Here is a 17,785-nt window from a genome sequence, read left to right on the forward strand (position 1 = left end):
TAGATTTATGAAATGTCATGTAAGATCATGCCACAGATTCCTTAACATACATCATTCAAGATACGGCAAGCAACAGAAAAAAGCAACCCTTAAAGAGTATGCACAGAAAATGCCTCTGAATAGGATAGCAGACAAAAATATTCATCGGATATCATGTGTTTCAATGTTACAAATATTGCAGCCATTTAAGAAAATTAAGACAGTACAAGAACTACTTATAAATTCTATAGAAACAATAAAAAAGGTCTAGCTTCACTATGAAGTCATCGTTAATAGTTTTAAAGAAAATCCCCTTGTCTTGCCAGCTAGAAGAATATGAAGTTATGAACAAAGTAGTAATTGCCAAAGAGAAATAAATTTACCAAGCAGTGGATTAACAATTGAACTAGACTCAAGATGTACTCATTGACATGCATCAAATGACTTGATTTCTAAAATTAGAAAGTTCAACCTAGCACAAGTGGGAAATATGTAGCTGGTAAGGATTTGCAGCTTTTATGATGTTTTTGAAGGCATTAAGGGTGTGGAAGGTAGATTGGGCAGGCTAAGCAACCATTAAGCAATAGTGGGAAGTCATTTCGCCATAGGCATCAAAGCAATGTTGTCATCAACTTCAGCTAGGGGTGATGCTGGACAAAATAAAGAATACCCCACAGCCGCAACATTTTTATTTTGACCCAATTTCGGCTGATGAAAGTGACTCTCAACAAATGACTCGACAATTTCAGCTGATGAAAGTGACTCCCACCAGATGACTCGTCTCTTTCAACTCTAGATTTTATGTAATGTTGTCAACAAGCAAAACACGATGAGAGGCTGGATAAAGAGCCACATCTTTATTTGGAACCAATTTGGGCTAATAGAAGTGACTCCAGCCAAAAAAAATGCATTTCATTCAGGTCTAGATTGGAATTCCCTAGAAACTTGAGGTTTCCAAATCCTGATAACACTGCAGTTGAGCCAATGATTCCACCCTTTTGAGAAATGCAAGTTACCAGTGCAAGGAAAGAATTTGAAGCAAAGCTAGCTTCTAAACTTTTCCTCTTGGTCCTCCCTTGTCCAGTACAGATCGCTAGCACTAGCACATGGATGGGCCTTGGCACAGCAACGAAATGGATCTTCATTGCTTCCTGAGGCACAGGTGTCCTAAACTACACGCAAATGATAAATTGTATGAAGAATAAACAGGCCAAGCTAATGCTTTATTAGATCAGAACTGCTTGGCTATCTTCATCAGGATAAAGCCTAAAACTAGATACTAATTCATAACCACAAGCGCCTAAACTTCGACTGGAGCGGCAAAATTTCCACGGAAAGGATCAATTGTGTGACACCACACAAGCAACCAATGAAACAGCGCCCGAATCACAAGGGGAACACCCAAATTTCATCGAAGGCAAGCCAGTTCCTGCCCACCCACGGCCAAAACACGGCCAGGATCCCAAGCAAAGTCATGACATAAATCAGACAAGTGAAAGCAAGGACACCAGTGTTGCGTGCTCACCTTGCTGGACAGCAGCCGGTGGTGGGGATGGAGCGGCAGCAGGCAGTGGAGGTCGTCGAGGACGTCGAGGTCGGAGATCCGGAGCGGCAGCCGGCAGTGGGGATGGAGCCCTTGCTGGATCCGGAGCAGGCTGGCGCACCGGTGGATCCGGAGCAGGGAAGGCCGCGCCTGGGGAGGAGCACCGACGTCTAGAGCAGGCTGGAGCTCCGGCGGAAGGGGAGGGAAGGCCGCGCCTGAGGAGGAGCACCGACGCCCAGACTGGTCCTCTGCGGAGGGGGAGGGGAGGGATGATGGCGCCCTGCTGGAGATTCGGCGGAGGCGGAGGGGAGGGATGACGGCGCCCTGGCTGGAGCACCGGTGGACGTGGATGGGAGGCCCTTCCTTCAGATCCGGCCGAGGGGAGGGAATGGGAGGCGAGCAGGGGTTGGGGAAAGGGAGGCGGCGGCGGATCTGGAGAGAGGAGGGAGGGTCGGGCGAGCAGGCGTTGGGGGATGGCAGGCGGCGCCGGATCTGGAGGAGGAGGGAGGGCCGGCCGAGCAGGCGTTGGGGGATGGCAGCGGTGTCGGGAGGGAGGAGGGAGGGGCATGGAGAGGAAAAGCCGACGCGATTTCGGAAACGCGGGGTAAGGCTCGCTTTTTCGGATACGCTGCGGGCGACGGGTGATCGCGGAAGCGCGTTCGCGACTGGACACTGATCGCGGGCCGTTTGTGCGGGATTACTTGCTTATTCCGCTCAGAAGCTGAGCATACGCGGCCCCAAACAGGGCCCCAGTATCCTCGAAAACGCCAGATGAACAGTACATGTCCGGTACTGTTGCCCTGCAGTGTTCTGTGTCTGCGAAAACACGGGATGAACAGTTCGTGATAATGTGAAAGGCCTCAAATTTAAAGTTCTTACTAGCGTGGGTGCCCACGCTTCGCGTGGGAAGGAGGTGGGGAAAAAAAATAGGAACATTTTTTATCGGGCTGACACTGTTTCTTGTTTGGATAAAAAACTTATCGGGTTGGTACTGTTCACCGGTTCCTAGCGATGTTGAGCCGTCGGATGAACAGTACGCGACCCGTTACCGTCGGTTCCCAGTGATGTTCACCGGTTCCCAGTGATGTTCCCAGTGTTCTGTGTCTGTGAAAAAGTTGTATGAGCAGTGCGCGATGATGTGAAAGGCCTCAAATTTAAAGTTCTTATATATATATATATATATATATATATATATATATATATATATATATATATATATATATATATATATATATATATATATATATATATATACTTCCTTCGGTCTCTAAAGCAAGTCGTTTTGAACATTGACACGGTCTTTAAGAAACAATTTTGACCGTTATTTTTTGCTATAAAATATTTATAAAATATAGTCAATATATACTTTTATGAAACTACATTTCGAGATGAATCTACTTGCATCAGTTTCATATTTTCAAATTCAACCCAAAAGAAGTTATTTGTAGTTAAAGTTTAAAATGTTTGACTTAAGACAACCTCAAAACGACTTGCTTTAGAGAACCGGAGGAAGTATATATATAGGGAGAGTATATTCAGTAGCCAGCTACAAAATAAGTTATTCTGTAGCCACCTCCATTTACGATAATTTTATATACTAATTTACGATAATGCCAATACATATTTACGATAGTTGGGTTACTATAACACATAGGGATATTTACCATAACGTTATAGTAAACCACTTAGTAAGGAGTTACTATAATCTCGTAAATTAATATAGCAATTATCGTAACTCAAAGTGGCTACAGAATAAGTTATTTTGTAGCCAGCTACAGAGTAGTAGTTATATATATATATATATATATATATATATATATATATATATATATATATATATATATATATATATATAATTGTGAGCAATCCTGCACTGATCTTGGTAGGCATAATGCTCCTGAAGGACATCTGGGTCAATGTTTTTTTCATAAGCTGTTAAAGGTGAAATCTTTTGAACCCGGTATTTGTTAGGTATAGTAAGGCGTAAAGTTAATCGAATATTGTAAGACTAAAAGAAATTAAGACACATGTTGTAGTTTAGTACCTTCTCTGTAGGAATTAAGATAGTGTGGAGGTAAGTTCATATCAATGCCATTGACTACTAACCAATCCAGCAATTGCTTATCTAGGGAATTTTGAGTACTTGTGTTGCCAGGAGCAATGTGGCCAGATGCGTTTGTGTTAATAGAGGCGCTAGCCATAAAATTTTAGTTTAGTTCGTTTCTGTCCATGGTGTGAATGCGGATTGAGTTATACTGGATAATTGTGAAGACATTGTATGGGATTTATCCATGGACATAGAACAAGCGTACAGGACGACACTTGCAGTGTTTTATGAGATACTCCCTCCGTCCCATAAAAGAGTCGCTATAGGACTCGTGCTAGATTTGTAGAAAATATTAGTAACATTTGTATCTCCAAACAAGTTTATTATAAAAATATATTCAAAGATCTATCTAATGATACTAATTATGTAACATAAATATTAATATTTTGTTATATATATTTGGTCAAAGTTAAAGATAATTACGAAGTGAGAATGACTGTTTCTATGGGACGGATGGAGTATGGGACAAGGTCACGCTGCTGTGGTGTCGGGAATTGCATCGTCCAGCCTGAGAGGCAAGCAGTAATGCTTTTAAGCTGGGCTGTTGAGTCAAATTGGTTTTCGATTGCAAGCTGGATGTCTGTGATCAGTGGTTTTGGTAGTTACAGATATCATGCACCGACAACGAACATTGCAGCTGAACCTGACCTCAACAGAGAAGGGGGGGAAAGGGAGTTTTTTTTTTTCAGCAGGTGGTGAAACATAAAGGGAAAAGACACTGGGAGCCTGGGGTGTAGAATTGAAATGCGAGAATACCAAAGTAGAGGATCCACCAGTACATGTCGTGCAGTGCAGAAAGACGTCAAGCATCCACCTGTAGAGAAACAGAGCTGAGCTTATTTCAATATGATGACACCTTATGTAGAGGAAAATTACAATGCACCAATGGAGACATATATCTGCAAAATGTAAGAATAAACGTTATAAATAAACAACAGAGGAAGGTCGTAACAAGCTCACCAAGATGCTGCTATAGAATCTCCACCGGGCGTCAAGACTCAACGGACCAAGAGAAATTTCACAGCGGAATCAAATCTGTTAATGGAACCTTCATATGATCAGGTAAGGAACTAAAAAGAAAAGAAAAAACAGAAGGTGGGCATGCGATGTCGTTTCAGTAATAAGAAAAAAAAAAGAAAAGAAAAATAAGCTAACCTGTAACCGATTTTGGCCTAGTTGCGGCGTTTCCACACTCACATTCAGTGTTTCAACACGAGTGCCTTTCACGCCGTGACCCGTGAATAAAGTCGTTAAAATAAAGAAAAAAAGTCTACTCTGCCCCTCTAAACTATCGTAAAAGTTAGTTTTCTCTCTCTGAACTAGAAAACCAGACATAACTCCCCCCCATCTTTTGACATATGACCTCCCTGACTGTTTCTCTATGTGGTTTTTTTCCTTTTTTTCTTTTATATTTATTTCGGCCGAATCTTTGAAAATTATAGTAAATTATAGAAAAATTATAGTAAATTATAGAAAATCATAAAATAGAAAATTTAATTTTGTTGGACTCCACGTGAGTAGATCTACACAGTAAACATATGATATGGTATGATTTAGTATAAAATTTTTGCTCTAGCTTTAAATCTATGTTTTTTCTGTGATTAATTCATAGCTGCAGTTTCTGTGGTCCTATTGTGGTGAATTTTTTATGGTGAACTAATCATTGTATGCTTGAGTTGTAGTAAAAATTTCATGCTCGTTGGATCATGTATGATTGAGTTATAGATTTATTCAGGTTTATGCTTATTAAATAGTTAAAAGTGTGTAAAAATAAAAAAATATGTGTTCTCTATGTAATATTACTATTGTTATATCTTATGAACACTTAGCATAATCATGTTGTCACAGAGAAAATTACACAGAGAACATACATTTTATATTTTTACACATTTTTAATTATTTTAAAATTATTTAATAAGCATAAACCTGAATAAGTCTATAACTCAGTAATGCATGATCCAACGAGCATGAAATTTTTACATCTCAAGCATACAATGATTAGTCCACCATAAAAATTTCACCACAATAGGACCATAGAAACTGCATCTACGAATTAATCACAAAAAAGCATAGATCTAAAGCTAAAGCAAAAAAATTGTACTAAAGCATACCATATCATATGTTTACTGTGTAGATCTACTCACGTGGAGTCCAACAAAATTGAATTTTCTATTTTATGATTTTTCTGTAATTTACTATGATTTTTCAAATATTCAACCAAAATAAATATAAAAGAAAAGGAGAAAAACTACCTAGAGAAATAGCTAGGGAGGTCATATGTCCGGTTTAAAAAGATAGAGGAGGACTTATGTCCGGTTTTCTAGTACAGGAAGGAAAAGCTGACTTTTATGATAACTTAGGGAGGTAAAGTAGACTTTTTTTCTAAAATAAAAGAAGTCACACCAGAGTCTATTTCTTATGGAAGGTATGAGTCTTTTGGGTGATGGTTCTAATCCTAGCTAGGTTATAAACATAAGCGTTGTACAATGAAATATGCCTTTCCCGTCGTGACTAGTGAATAAAGTCATTAAAATAAAAGAAGTCACACCTGGGTTTCTATTTTTTATGGAAGGAATGAGTATTTTGGGTGATGGTTCTAATCCTAGCTAGGTTAAACGTAAGCGTCGTACAATACTGCTAGGCTAATCCTAGTTAATCACATCCGAGAATTTGTCCTAGTCCTAAATATGGCTCAGTCTCACTCGGGCGGACGCACTCGCATCAACTCTGCTTACATTTTCGTCGTCGCTTCGCGTAAAAGGGTTTACCCGAGGGTTGAAAATGCACTTGGTACTTTGGCTTACATGTTGGTGAACCCTATCCTATATTAGCAATGTGAGACTATATTATTCCACACACTTGTTATGCCCGGCATAAGGTCAGTCTCAGTAGAGAGTTTCATCACATATTTATCAAGACTGCCACATCAGCTTGTGTGTTGGTAACTATGCTAGCAGGTTTTATCTGGATAAAACTCTCTCTATCTTTCTCTTCATAAATAAGCTACCAAGTCAGCAGATTTGTTGATGTGTCACTATATTAAATGAGAATGAAACTTTTTTGAAACCTATTGAGACTTGCCTAATGTCACATCTTCTCACCAGTTACCGTCTTTAATGTGACCCAACTGAAATGTACTTGAAACCCATGCCAAAATGAGAGTAAATGCATTTTGAAAGCGATTACCGGGGCCGATGTTGTCAGATTGAAGAATTTATCACGAAAAAGGGACTGAAAAGCAAGTGGCTATTGACCGAAGACCTCGCAATGCAAGTTTTTCAAGACTAGTCCTGTTTTTTCCTCGAGAGTACCACGAGAGGTACGTATTTCATTAAGAAGAAGAAGAGTCGTTAAAGTACAAAGCTAGCGGAAATCCTAGGACTACCGCACCCAACAAACGGTCCAAAGAACGCACGCAGCACAAGGAAGCAACGAATGTAAAGAGACACGCTCCTGCAGTACAGATTACTTAACAGAGCTGCGACTGCACCGTGGGGTTAGCAGCATGGGACTTGCTCTTGTTGGCAAGTCGTGCACTTCGACATGGCGACGCCATGGCGGGCGTCCTTGCCTTGCGCAACCTTGGCCTGAGTCTTCAAAACAGGGGATTCCAACAGAACACAAACCAGCAACCTAAATTCAGCAGCTTTAGCTGAGGGGGATGCGAGCAGTTGCCTGTCGCTAACAACGACCTCTGCGGCCAACTCGTCCTCGCCCACAGAGCAATCGTCAGACCAACGTCGGGCACATATCGTGAAGCGTGGCCACCCATGACGACACCCAGGAGACCTGTGCGCTCCCCACCTCTAGCACAGGGTTCAGCGCCACAGCGTTCCGCCGATCCACGATCACCTTGCAAGCGAGCTGCTCCTCCGTCCACATCGGATCCCATCTTTCAGCATGGGTAGGCTCGGCGAGAGGCTCGAGCGAAGGCAGGAAGTCGATGCTATCGACCTGGCAAGAGCCTGATCGCACGTCAACAGCAACGGCAGCCAGGATCTCGGGAGGGCCCGGCGTAGGAATCCCGGCACCCGTGACCAGAGCTGATGTAGCCACGGGAACCAAGAGGATGGGCCTGACACGCCTGAACTGCCGGGAACCAACGGGGTGGCCACGAACGGCGGCGGGCGACGTCGGGGCGGTGAGAGAGAGAGCGCGCGTCAGGGAGAGAGCGAGCGCCAGGGAGAAGACGGTCCCCTGATATTTTAGGTCCTAACGGCTATCTGGAGGCCGACTAGCCTGTCGGGCCGTTAAGCTCCGCTGGGCTGTCCTATACAGCTACGGACTAGTCGGCTACTGAACGTCCGACAGGATCCTTTCAACCCTCCAAATGCCGGTAGGTCCTCAATCGCCGACAATATACAGTTTTCAAATGGTAGATTTGTAATTAATTATTAAAAAAATATTATTTAAAAAAATTCTTACCTAGAGCGTGTCCAATCACCTATTGCCCCGTTCGTTTGGCTGATAAGTCATAGCTGAAATTACTGTTGGCTGATTTGTTGTGAGAGAAAAATATTATTCATTCGCTGAAAAAGTACGGATTATAAAACAAACGAACCGGGCTATTAAATGCAAGTAGAGAGATACGTTTGATAGTTTGATCGGGCGGCTGGAGCATATACTACCTACATATTTAAATGTACGACGCTGTTGACTTTTAGTTCGACGTTTGACCACTCATCTTATTAAAAAAATTATGTAATTAATATTTATTTTGATATTGCTTACTTTATCATGGAATATATTTTAAGTATGGCTTATATGTTCGTATGGAAAAAGTCTACGTAACCCTTTCACCTTTCGCACTGGGCTAGTTCATCCTGTGAACTTTAAAACCGTCTAACGAACACATTAAAAAAATTTAAACCATTTAATTAACCCCTGGAGTGGTTTTGGCACCTGGTTTTACCTACGTGGCACTCCAACCTGGCAACGCTGGTGTGGCAGAACCGCCTAATCTAATGCCTCACAGGAGTGCTTGTCTTCCATTAGACACTAAGCACTCGAGGGAGAACACTAAATTACTCGGTTCCGTCGGACACACCCCAGGGGAGAACCCGAAAATCCACATTTTTGCCATCAGGATCACAAATGAGAGAATAAAGCTTACATCACTCGTAACCATTTCTTACATCACTTTTAATACAACATCAGAGTATAATATTTATTAATTTAACAGCGGAATGAAATCATGTTATCAAAGTTATAAACAAGTTAATATACAGCGGAATATAAATATGTGATCAAAATTACAGCGGAAATAAATATCTAATCATGGCATGATGAAGTGTGGATAATAAACTACAATAGGTTATGAACTTTCATTTATAAAAACATTTGGTGAGAGTTATAAATAAAAACTACATCGCAGTGTAAAGGAAATCCTCTCTGAGCCCACCAGGAGGAATCCACACATAAAGATCAGCTCACGCGTTCACCTGTCACCTGCAACAGGGAGAAATAAAACCCTGAGTACTCAATTGTACTCAGCAAGACTTACCCGGCAGGAGAAAAGAAAAGACTCCAAGGATATGCAAGGCCATCTGGCTTATGGGTTGCATTTGCAGAAAGCATTACTAAGCGTGCGTCCTTATATTTGATTTTTATTAATAGCCGCATTGGTTCATTAACTAACCATTCTATGTAAGCACCTGTGCTACTTTCAAGCAAGTGGTAAGCAATCAGATTTCCTTTGTCCATCTTCCATCTTTCATCTTTCAGTTCTTACTACGATGCTAAACCGTAGACAAGCCATACCGGATAGCCCGGCGATTCGCGAATCAATGCCCCCAGCTGGGTACCCCGAAAACACACGCCCCGCTTGTACCCCAGGCACAAGCAAGACCAACCCATCACTCTCCTGTCCCGGGTGTCCAGGTCCCCGTCCAAACTGGGACTCCAAGCCCCCGCCCCTAAGTCCCGGACTCAGTGCGGCGCAAGGACCTCCTCCAACAAAATAAAACCCTGACAGTCGGTCCGGAAAGAGCCGGATCCGCGACAAGAGAGCAACAAGCTTTCCAAGCGCCCATACACAAGTATGTGCTCGGGATAATAAGTCTGTGACCTGCCTAGAGTCATATGCACGATCGGTCCTTAACCGACCAGACAGGGAGAAACGGTGTAACCAAGCTATGACCCGCCTCCGCGGCGACACAACTTCTTACACCCACCAATACCCAAACCATATCCCTGCCCGGTCACCATTTTTCTTTCCACCATTTTCATATTTTCCAAGTGATAGTAATCCAATAATATATTTCCTATCTGTTGACACCGTTTTTTGTACGTGATGGTGATCGGAGTGGATTAATCGGTGGTGGGAAGGTTACTGTGTACTTTGATGGCCGATGGAAGCCAGCTTGTAAAGATAGTTGCCGATAGCTGGTGGTGGTCGATGGAAAGGTTGGTTTGGATTCGGGCGTTGCCGATGAGGTTAGAGGTGTTATTGTCGATGCCGATGAGAGGAGATTTGAAGACTACTGCCGATGAAACAGGAAATATGCCGATGAAGGAAGGCTTGAAGACTACTGCCGATGAAATAGGGAGTATGCCGATGGGAAGGAGGACGGTGAGATTTCCATCGTAATTGAGGTGGACAGGGAAATAGATAGAAGTTGATTTCCTTTTTTATATTAGTTAGAGTATGATTTATGTAAGAGTCACGTGTTTCCTTAGATATGGGATTGGTGTCCTAGTTGTGTTTGGTTGTGTCTCTTTAGATCAGGGTATAAATATGGAGTAAGGAGCAATGTAAGAATATATATCAATCAATATCAAAACCAACTTTTACTCCTATTTGCATCTACTTTTCGGCGACTTCGTCAATTTGCATACTTTTTCTTTTTACGAGTTCTCATTGATTCGGCGAGCTGCATCGCTTCAGTGCGATCTTCGGCGATTCTCGAGTTCCGCGTGAGCACCTCTTGGCCGTGACTTCCGGGCGTATCGCTGTTGTCAGGACCAAAGTGTTCGTTTCTTCATCCTTGTCGATTAACAGGTCAAATCGACTGGCACGCTTTGGATATCGATTCGGGTATTAGCCCTTTGTGTTTGCAGATCCACTTTTGCATCAACACATCTTTTGGCACGCTCGGTGGGACCAATCAATCAACATGTTCAATTCCGAGATCGATCCAGGGAACATCATCGCAGTATCAGAAGAAGATCTCAAGGAAGAACAGAGGCAAGCTATGGAAAAGGCTGTAGAAGAATACAAGCAGCTTTGTCTGAGATCGTTTAGCTTGAACAAGAGTGGACAAGTCATCCAGAAGCAAGATTTGCCGTTACCTCGGCAGGTTACCTTTGATTCCAATCCTGGTAAACTTCAAGAGATGGTTAATTCTGCAGTAAATCATGCTTTGATTAATCATTCCAGTGTGTTGTCCAATACTGTTCATAATGCTGTGGTTCGAACTCTCAAAGAAGGACAAGCGGCACCACATTACGTTGGGCCTGCCTATCATCAACCAGAGCCAGCATCTGTAAAAACTCCATCGGTTCCTTCGGCCGTTGCGGGTACAGAAGTTACTTCCCCTCCAGTATTGGCAGGCTCACCTAATATACAATCTACACCGATACAATCAGATCAGGTGTTACCAGGAGGGCGAGTTCAGCTTAATACAGATCTATCGGCATCAGCTATGTCAGGCCCTGTGTCTCAGAATAACCAGATTCCTACTAATTGGTGGGGATATGGCATGCCTCCAGAGTCATCTGCTTTCAATCCTAGATTACCTCAAGTATTTGATGCAGCAGGAAGAGCGCCTTTATCATCGGCCGTTTCGCCGATGGCTCAAGTGCCTCAATATGCCGCAACTACTTCTGTGCAACCAACTCCAGGAGGTTTCCAGATGCCTATGGTTCAAACATTCAATTCAAGTCCATCGGCGAGCTTACTGCCGATGCAGCAGAAAGCCCCTGCTATGAGTCAAACTGGGGTTCAGTTCATGCCTCAAACCAGTTATAATTATCCAACGATATCGGTAAATTACCAGCCATCGGTAAGTTTTGTACCGATGAGTTCTAATAATGATTGGTCAGGACAGTTACCTGTTCAACATACAGTTCAGCGAAATCAGCAGGTGGCAGGGATTCAACAAGGTCATATGCAAGCTGGTTTCCAGAATCAAGCATCGGCAGCTCAGCCGATGAATCCTTTCCAACAGGCTAATGGACCACAAGTAACGGCAAATATGCCGATTGCTGGAGATCGTGGGCCACAAAGATATGTGGAGGGATGTCAGCAGGTACCTCCGGTAGAAGTTCAACCAGTTCGTCAGCAGGAAGCTGATGCTTTTTGGGCTGATAAGATAGCAGAAATTATGAAGGATCAGTTTGGGATAAAGCCCAAGGTCAATACGTATTCTTATCGGACTCCGTACCCTCCTGCATACGATTTAATTCCTCTCCCAAATCGGTACAAGGTACCGGATTTCACTAAATTCTCTGGGCAAGATGATACATCAACAATGGAACATGTCAATCGCTTCATTATTCAATGTGGAGAGGCAGCTAACAGAGATGAATTAAGAGTTCGATTATTTTCATCATCTTTGTCTGGATCAGCATTTACATGGTTCATTTCATTACCACCAAATTCTATTATTACTTGGGTTGATCTAGAAAAACAATTCCATAAGTACTTCTTTGCTGGAATCCATGAAAAGAAGCTTACCGATTTAGTAAAATTGAGACAGCGTAATGATGAATCGGTAGAAAGCTTTGTACAAAGGCTACGAGATGTAAAAAATAAGTGCTACAGCCTGGTGCTGGATGATCGGCAGCTTGCCGATTTGGCTTTCCAGGGGTTATTGCCACATATTAAGGACAGATATGCTTCTCAGGAGTTTGAAAGTCTCAGTCATCTTGTGCAAAGGATCTCTGATCAGGACACTAGGGTTTTTGAACCTAAAAAGAACTGGAGTAAAAAGGTATCATTTGTTGAAGAGGTAGGAGATTCTGACTCTGATGAAGAACCAGTTATCGGCTTAGCTGAGTGGGTTAAGAATAAAAAGCCGATATCATGTCCCTTTGGTCAAAAAGAGCCAGAAAAGTTTACCTTTGATATCACTAAGGCCGATAAAATATTTGATCTCCTGCTTCAAGAGGGTCAAATTAAGCTGTCACCTAATCACGTGATTCCATCGGCAGAAGAGTTGAAGAAGATTTTGTACTGCAAATGGCACAATGCAACGTCACACAGTACAAATGAGTGCAAGGTATTCAGGCAACAGTTACAATCGGCTATTGAATCTGGGAGAATTAAGTTTGGTACTTCCAAGACCCAGAAGCCGATGAAAATTGATCAACACCCTTTTCCAGCAAATATGTTGGATGCCAAAGGAAAGACCAAGGTATTGACATCAGAAGCTGCTGAGAGAAACGCGTCAGTAGACCCCCAACATCGGATAACTACCGATGATGCAAAGAGTAAGGGTTTGCTAGGGGAAAGCAGTAGTTCCAAAAAACCTCCTCGACCTGGCATTGTGATTACTCATCGGAAGCAGCAGGAGGGTTGGCGTCAACGTAATGACCGATATCGACAACAGCAAGAAGTGAGACGTCGGGAGGAATGGAATCGACATAAAGATCATTGGAGATGTCCGTTTTTCATCCATTGCTGGGAAGAAGGTATTAAATTGCCAACTGTTGAAAATTGCCCTGAGTGTAATGGTTATTACGGAGTCAATCGCTCAGAAAGGAGGTTTCAACTTGGTAATCAGGGTTCGTCTGTCAACGAACCGATCAGAGGCAGAGCATCAGTGCATGATCGGCTGGGGGGCAGACTTAGTGTACATGAGAGGCTTGGTAAACGTGCTGGATATTTTCCAAGGAATCAAGAGGAGCTTGAGGAGATGGCAAACGCAAGAGTTCCCGATGAGGAAATATTCTACAGGGACCCTAATATACGTCGTGTAGAATCAACTAGGACTTGTTATCAGCCGGTTTGGAAAACCAAGTTTCCTCGATGGTGCCCAGAGGGTCTGACAAAGACGCAGAGGAGGAGGATGCAACGTGAGCGTCAGGAGGATTTATACCAAGAGGAAAATTCCTCCAATGAAAAGCCTGGTCGTCAGCAGTGGCAGGTAAAACACAAAAATAAGGGTCCATCGGCAGATGTTAATATGGTATTCATGTTGCCGATGGAGTTTTTGGCACTATCTGATAATGAGGAAGAAGTTGTTCTCTCTGATCAAGTAGCTCAGTTAACACTAGATCCAATGATGGCTGTTTTCGAGAAACCTACCGATGACGAGAGACAGCATCTTAAGGCTTTGTTTGTGAAGGGCAGAGTTGATGGGCAGCCGGTGTCTAAGGTACTTATTGATGGAGGGGCTGCGATTAATATTATGCCTTATGTGATGTATCGGAAACTTGGTAAGGGGGATCAAGACTTGACCAAAACCGATATGATGTTGAAAGATTTTGAAGGCAATGTGTCACCGGCTAAAGGGGCAGTGTGCGTGGAATTAACCATCGGCAGCAAAACCTTGCCAACGACGTTCTTTGTTATCAACGGCAAGGGTGCATATAATCTGCTTCTAGGGAGGGATTGGATTCATGCTAATTGTTGTGTTCCTTCTACAATGCATCAATGCCTCGTACAGTGGATTGGGGATAAGATTGAGGTCGTCCCTGGTGATTCTTCTTATATCATCGTATCGGCAGAATCAGATGCTTATGAGCGAACTAAATGCATATCAGGAGAAGCTTGGGAAAAAGAGTTCCTTAGAGTTGCTGATTATGAAATTCCACCGATCCAAGCAGTCGGTTCTGAAGAGGAGTTTTGATGGATAGGTTTGCCGATGATGGAAAGTTAGGTCAAGGGTTCACATCGGCAGATGATTTAGTAGAAGTAGATATTGGTGATGATGATGTGGTCAAGTATATGTTGTCGATGCCGATATTAAGTGGAAGAATCGGCAAATGGATTTTGGCATTATCAGAATTTGAACTACGTTACGAATCAACTAAGGCAGTTAAAGGGCAAGTGATGGCTGATTTTGTCACTCAGCATTGTAATACAGTGAACTTTCTGGGGATTGCTCCCTGGACACTTTTCTTCGATGGGTCCACATGTGGTGAAGGAACAGGTATCGGCATTGTGTTAATTTCACCTTTAGGGAGGAAGTATGAGTTTTCATTGCCGATTGTTGCTACGGCAACAAACAATCAAGCTGAATATCAAGCCTTGATAAAAGGGTTAGAATTGCTGAAGGAGATACGTGCTGATGTTGTTGAAATCTTTGGTGATTCTATGCTAGTTATAAATCAATTGACTGGAAGTTATGAATGCCGAAGTGAAGCTTTGATTTCGTATTATGAAAGATGTTTGCAATTGTTGAAAGGATTTAGAGGTTTTCGTCTTGAACATATCTCTCGATTGCATAATGAGGAAGCTAATCGACTAGCTCAGCATGCTTCAGGATATCAGCCTATTCAGGAAGTGCTAACATCGGCAGTTGATACCGATGACTGGAGGAAAGAGATTGTCGATTATTTAAAGGATCCACATAGAAAGGTTGAGAGACGTATAAGGTTCCAAGCTACCAAATATGTGCTCCTCGATGATGAATTATATTATCGAACTATAGATGGAGTTTTACTTAGATGTGTTAGCAATGATGAATCGAAAAGCTTGATGGGTGAAATTCATGAAGGAGTATGTGGGGCACATCAATCGGCTTTCAAGATGAAATGGATGATCAGAAGGAATGGATACTATTGGCCGACTATTCTTGAAGATTGTTTTAAGTATTTTAAAGGATGCCAGGGGTGTCAAAAGTTTGGTAATATTCAAAGAGCGCCTGCATCGGCTATGAATCCTATAATCAAACCATGGCCGTTCCGGGGATGGGCTATTGATCTCATTGGTCAGATTTATCCGCCATCGAGTAAAGGACATAAATTTATTCTGGTTGCTACCGATTATTTCACAAAGTGGGTTGAAGCAATTCCTTTAAAAAGGTGACATCGGTCAATATGATTGATTTTGTGAAAGAGCATATTGTTTACCGATTTGGTATTCCTCAGACTATCACTACCGATCAGGGCACTATGTTTACATCAGGAGAATTTGATGAGTTTGCTGTGGGTATGGGAATTAAAATTTTAAATTCTTCTCCATATTATGCTTAAGCTAATGGTCAAGCTGAGGCTTCTAACAAAGGGATCATCAAACTTATTAAGCGCAAAATTGAAGAAAATCCTAGGAGGTGGCATACAGTATTAAATGAAGCCTTGTGGTCATATCGGATGTCATGCCATGGTGCAACCAAAGTAACGCCTTATCAGTTAGTATATGGACACGATGCAGTGTTGCCTTGGGAAATTAAGGTTGGCTCTAGACGAATACGTTCTCAAAATCAGCTGACAGCCGATGAGTATAATACTCTTATGAAAGATGAGTTGGAAGATGTGGCGGGTCATCGGTTAAGGGCTTTAGTTAGTATCGAAGAAAATAAGAAAAGAGTAGCTAGATGGTATAACAAGAGGGTGAAAGTAAAAGAGTTTGCCGATGGAGATCTGGTCTGGAAATTGATTTTACCGATTGGGACTAAAAGTTCAAAGTTTGGAAAGTGGTCTCCTAATTGGGAAGGTCCATATCGGATAAATCAGTCTGTTCCTGGTAATGCATATATTTTAGAAACCCTCGAAGGGGTTGTGTTTCCCAGAGCGTTAAATGGAAAATATTTTAAGAAATATTACCCTAGTATCTGGACAGATGCATAAGAGTATAAGTGCCGATAACAGTACTATCGGCTGGAATTATGCAAGAGTATCAATGTCTTATAAAGTGCCGATACAATAAATAAGACTACACGTTCAGCAAAGATTGGATAGCTAATATCGCACGCAGGCGAATCTGGTCGGCTTCTTCCATTTCTTTGATATCGTCATCGGCAGCACCCTCCACAGGCTTGAGTTTCTTCTTCATGGCTAAAGCTTTGCGAGCTTGGATATCTCTTTCTTGCTGAAGGGCTTTGACGGCGTTGGGTAGCTGGCTTTCTTCTTGTTGAGCATGAGTTAAGGCTGCATCGATTTCTTTCAATTCAGCCAATAGAGCTGCCTTCCTTGCCGATAGATCCAAGATTTTCTGCTTAAGTGCATCACCCGAAGTCCGCAAGTTGACGATGCCCTTGTGCTTCTCATCAGCGATTTGTTTCAGTTGTAGCATCTCTCCTTTAAGTTGAGCTTGAGCTGCTCTATCGGCAATGCGCTGAGCAGCCCGTTGATATTGCAGTTGACGGCTTTCTAAATGAGCTGCTGGGAAGAGTATTTCTTCAACATCGGCAGGGACCTGGCCACGAATTGCTTTGAAAATTGCCTTTGCGGGGTCCGAGTCATCTACCAGTTGGGCGGTACTTTGCTGTAGCAAGTTCAGGAGGGTTTCCAACTTGGATTTAGTCTCTGCCGATATTGTTCCCAATGCAAGGGAAGAACTTGTTTCCTCTCCATCGTCGTCAGAAATGTCAATGGCAAAGGAAAATAGGCTGTTCGGAGAATCTTGTTCCTGAAAGAGAGACAAGGAGATCAATCAGGGGTAGGTATGAGTATTGTAAAATCAGATAGGTTAATCGGTTTACCTGTTTCAAGGCAATTTCCTGTGCTTGACTGGAGGAAGCAACCTGGGGTATGTCGTGTGGATCGGCTGAGCTTGCCGATGGGATATCCTCTGTGACTTCATCGGTGGTGGGTTCTTGAGGTATGATGACCGATGATATTGGGGCAGATGTAGGGATCGGCATAGACCTTTGTCGTTTTGGCTGTGCTTCAGTATCTGTTGAAGCTTTGCGCTTTGCTTGGACATCGGCAACGATTGGCTGGGGGGCATTGACACCTGATTGTGAAGCTTGGGCATCTGGTACGTTTGCCGATGTACCCAATTGTTGCTGCAAAACAAGTGTAAGATATGATATTTAACAGATAAAATGTAGAGTCAAGAAGCTACCTCTGAAGGAGTGGTGCTTGATATCGGCGGAATTGCCGATGACGATCCCGTAGCAGCTCTTACCCCCTGATGATTAAGGTTAATATAGTTTGTGATCGGCATAAGTGAAAATAAACAAGGTTGTTACCTTAAAGGCTTTGACCAAGGTTGTAGCAGCGGCCGATGGGGTAGCCCTGGATGTAGCCAATTTGGACTTAGAAGT

Source organism: Miscanthus floridulus, chromosome 13, assembly GCF_019320115.1.
Source record: "Miscanthus floridulus cultivar M001 chromosome 13, ASM1932011v1, whole genome shotgun sequence".
NCBI classification, from domain to species: Eukaryota; Viridiplantae; Streptophyta; class Magnoliopsida; order Poales; family Poaceae; genus Miscanthus; species Miscanthus floridulus.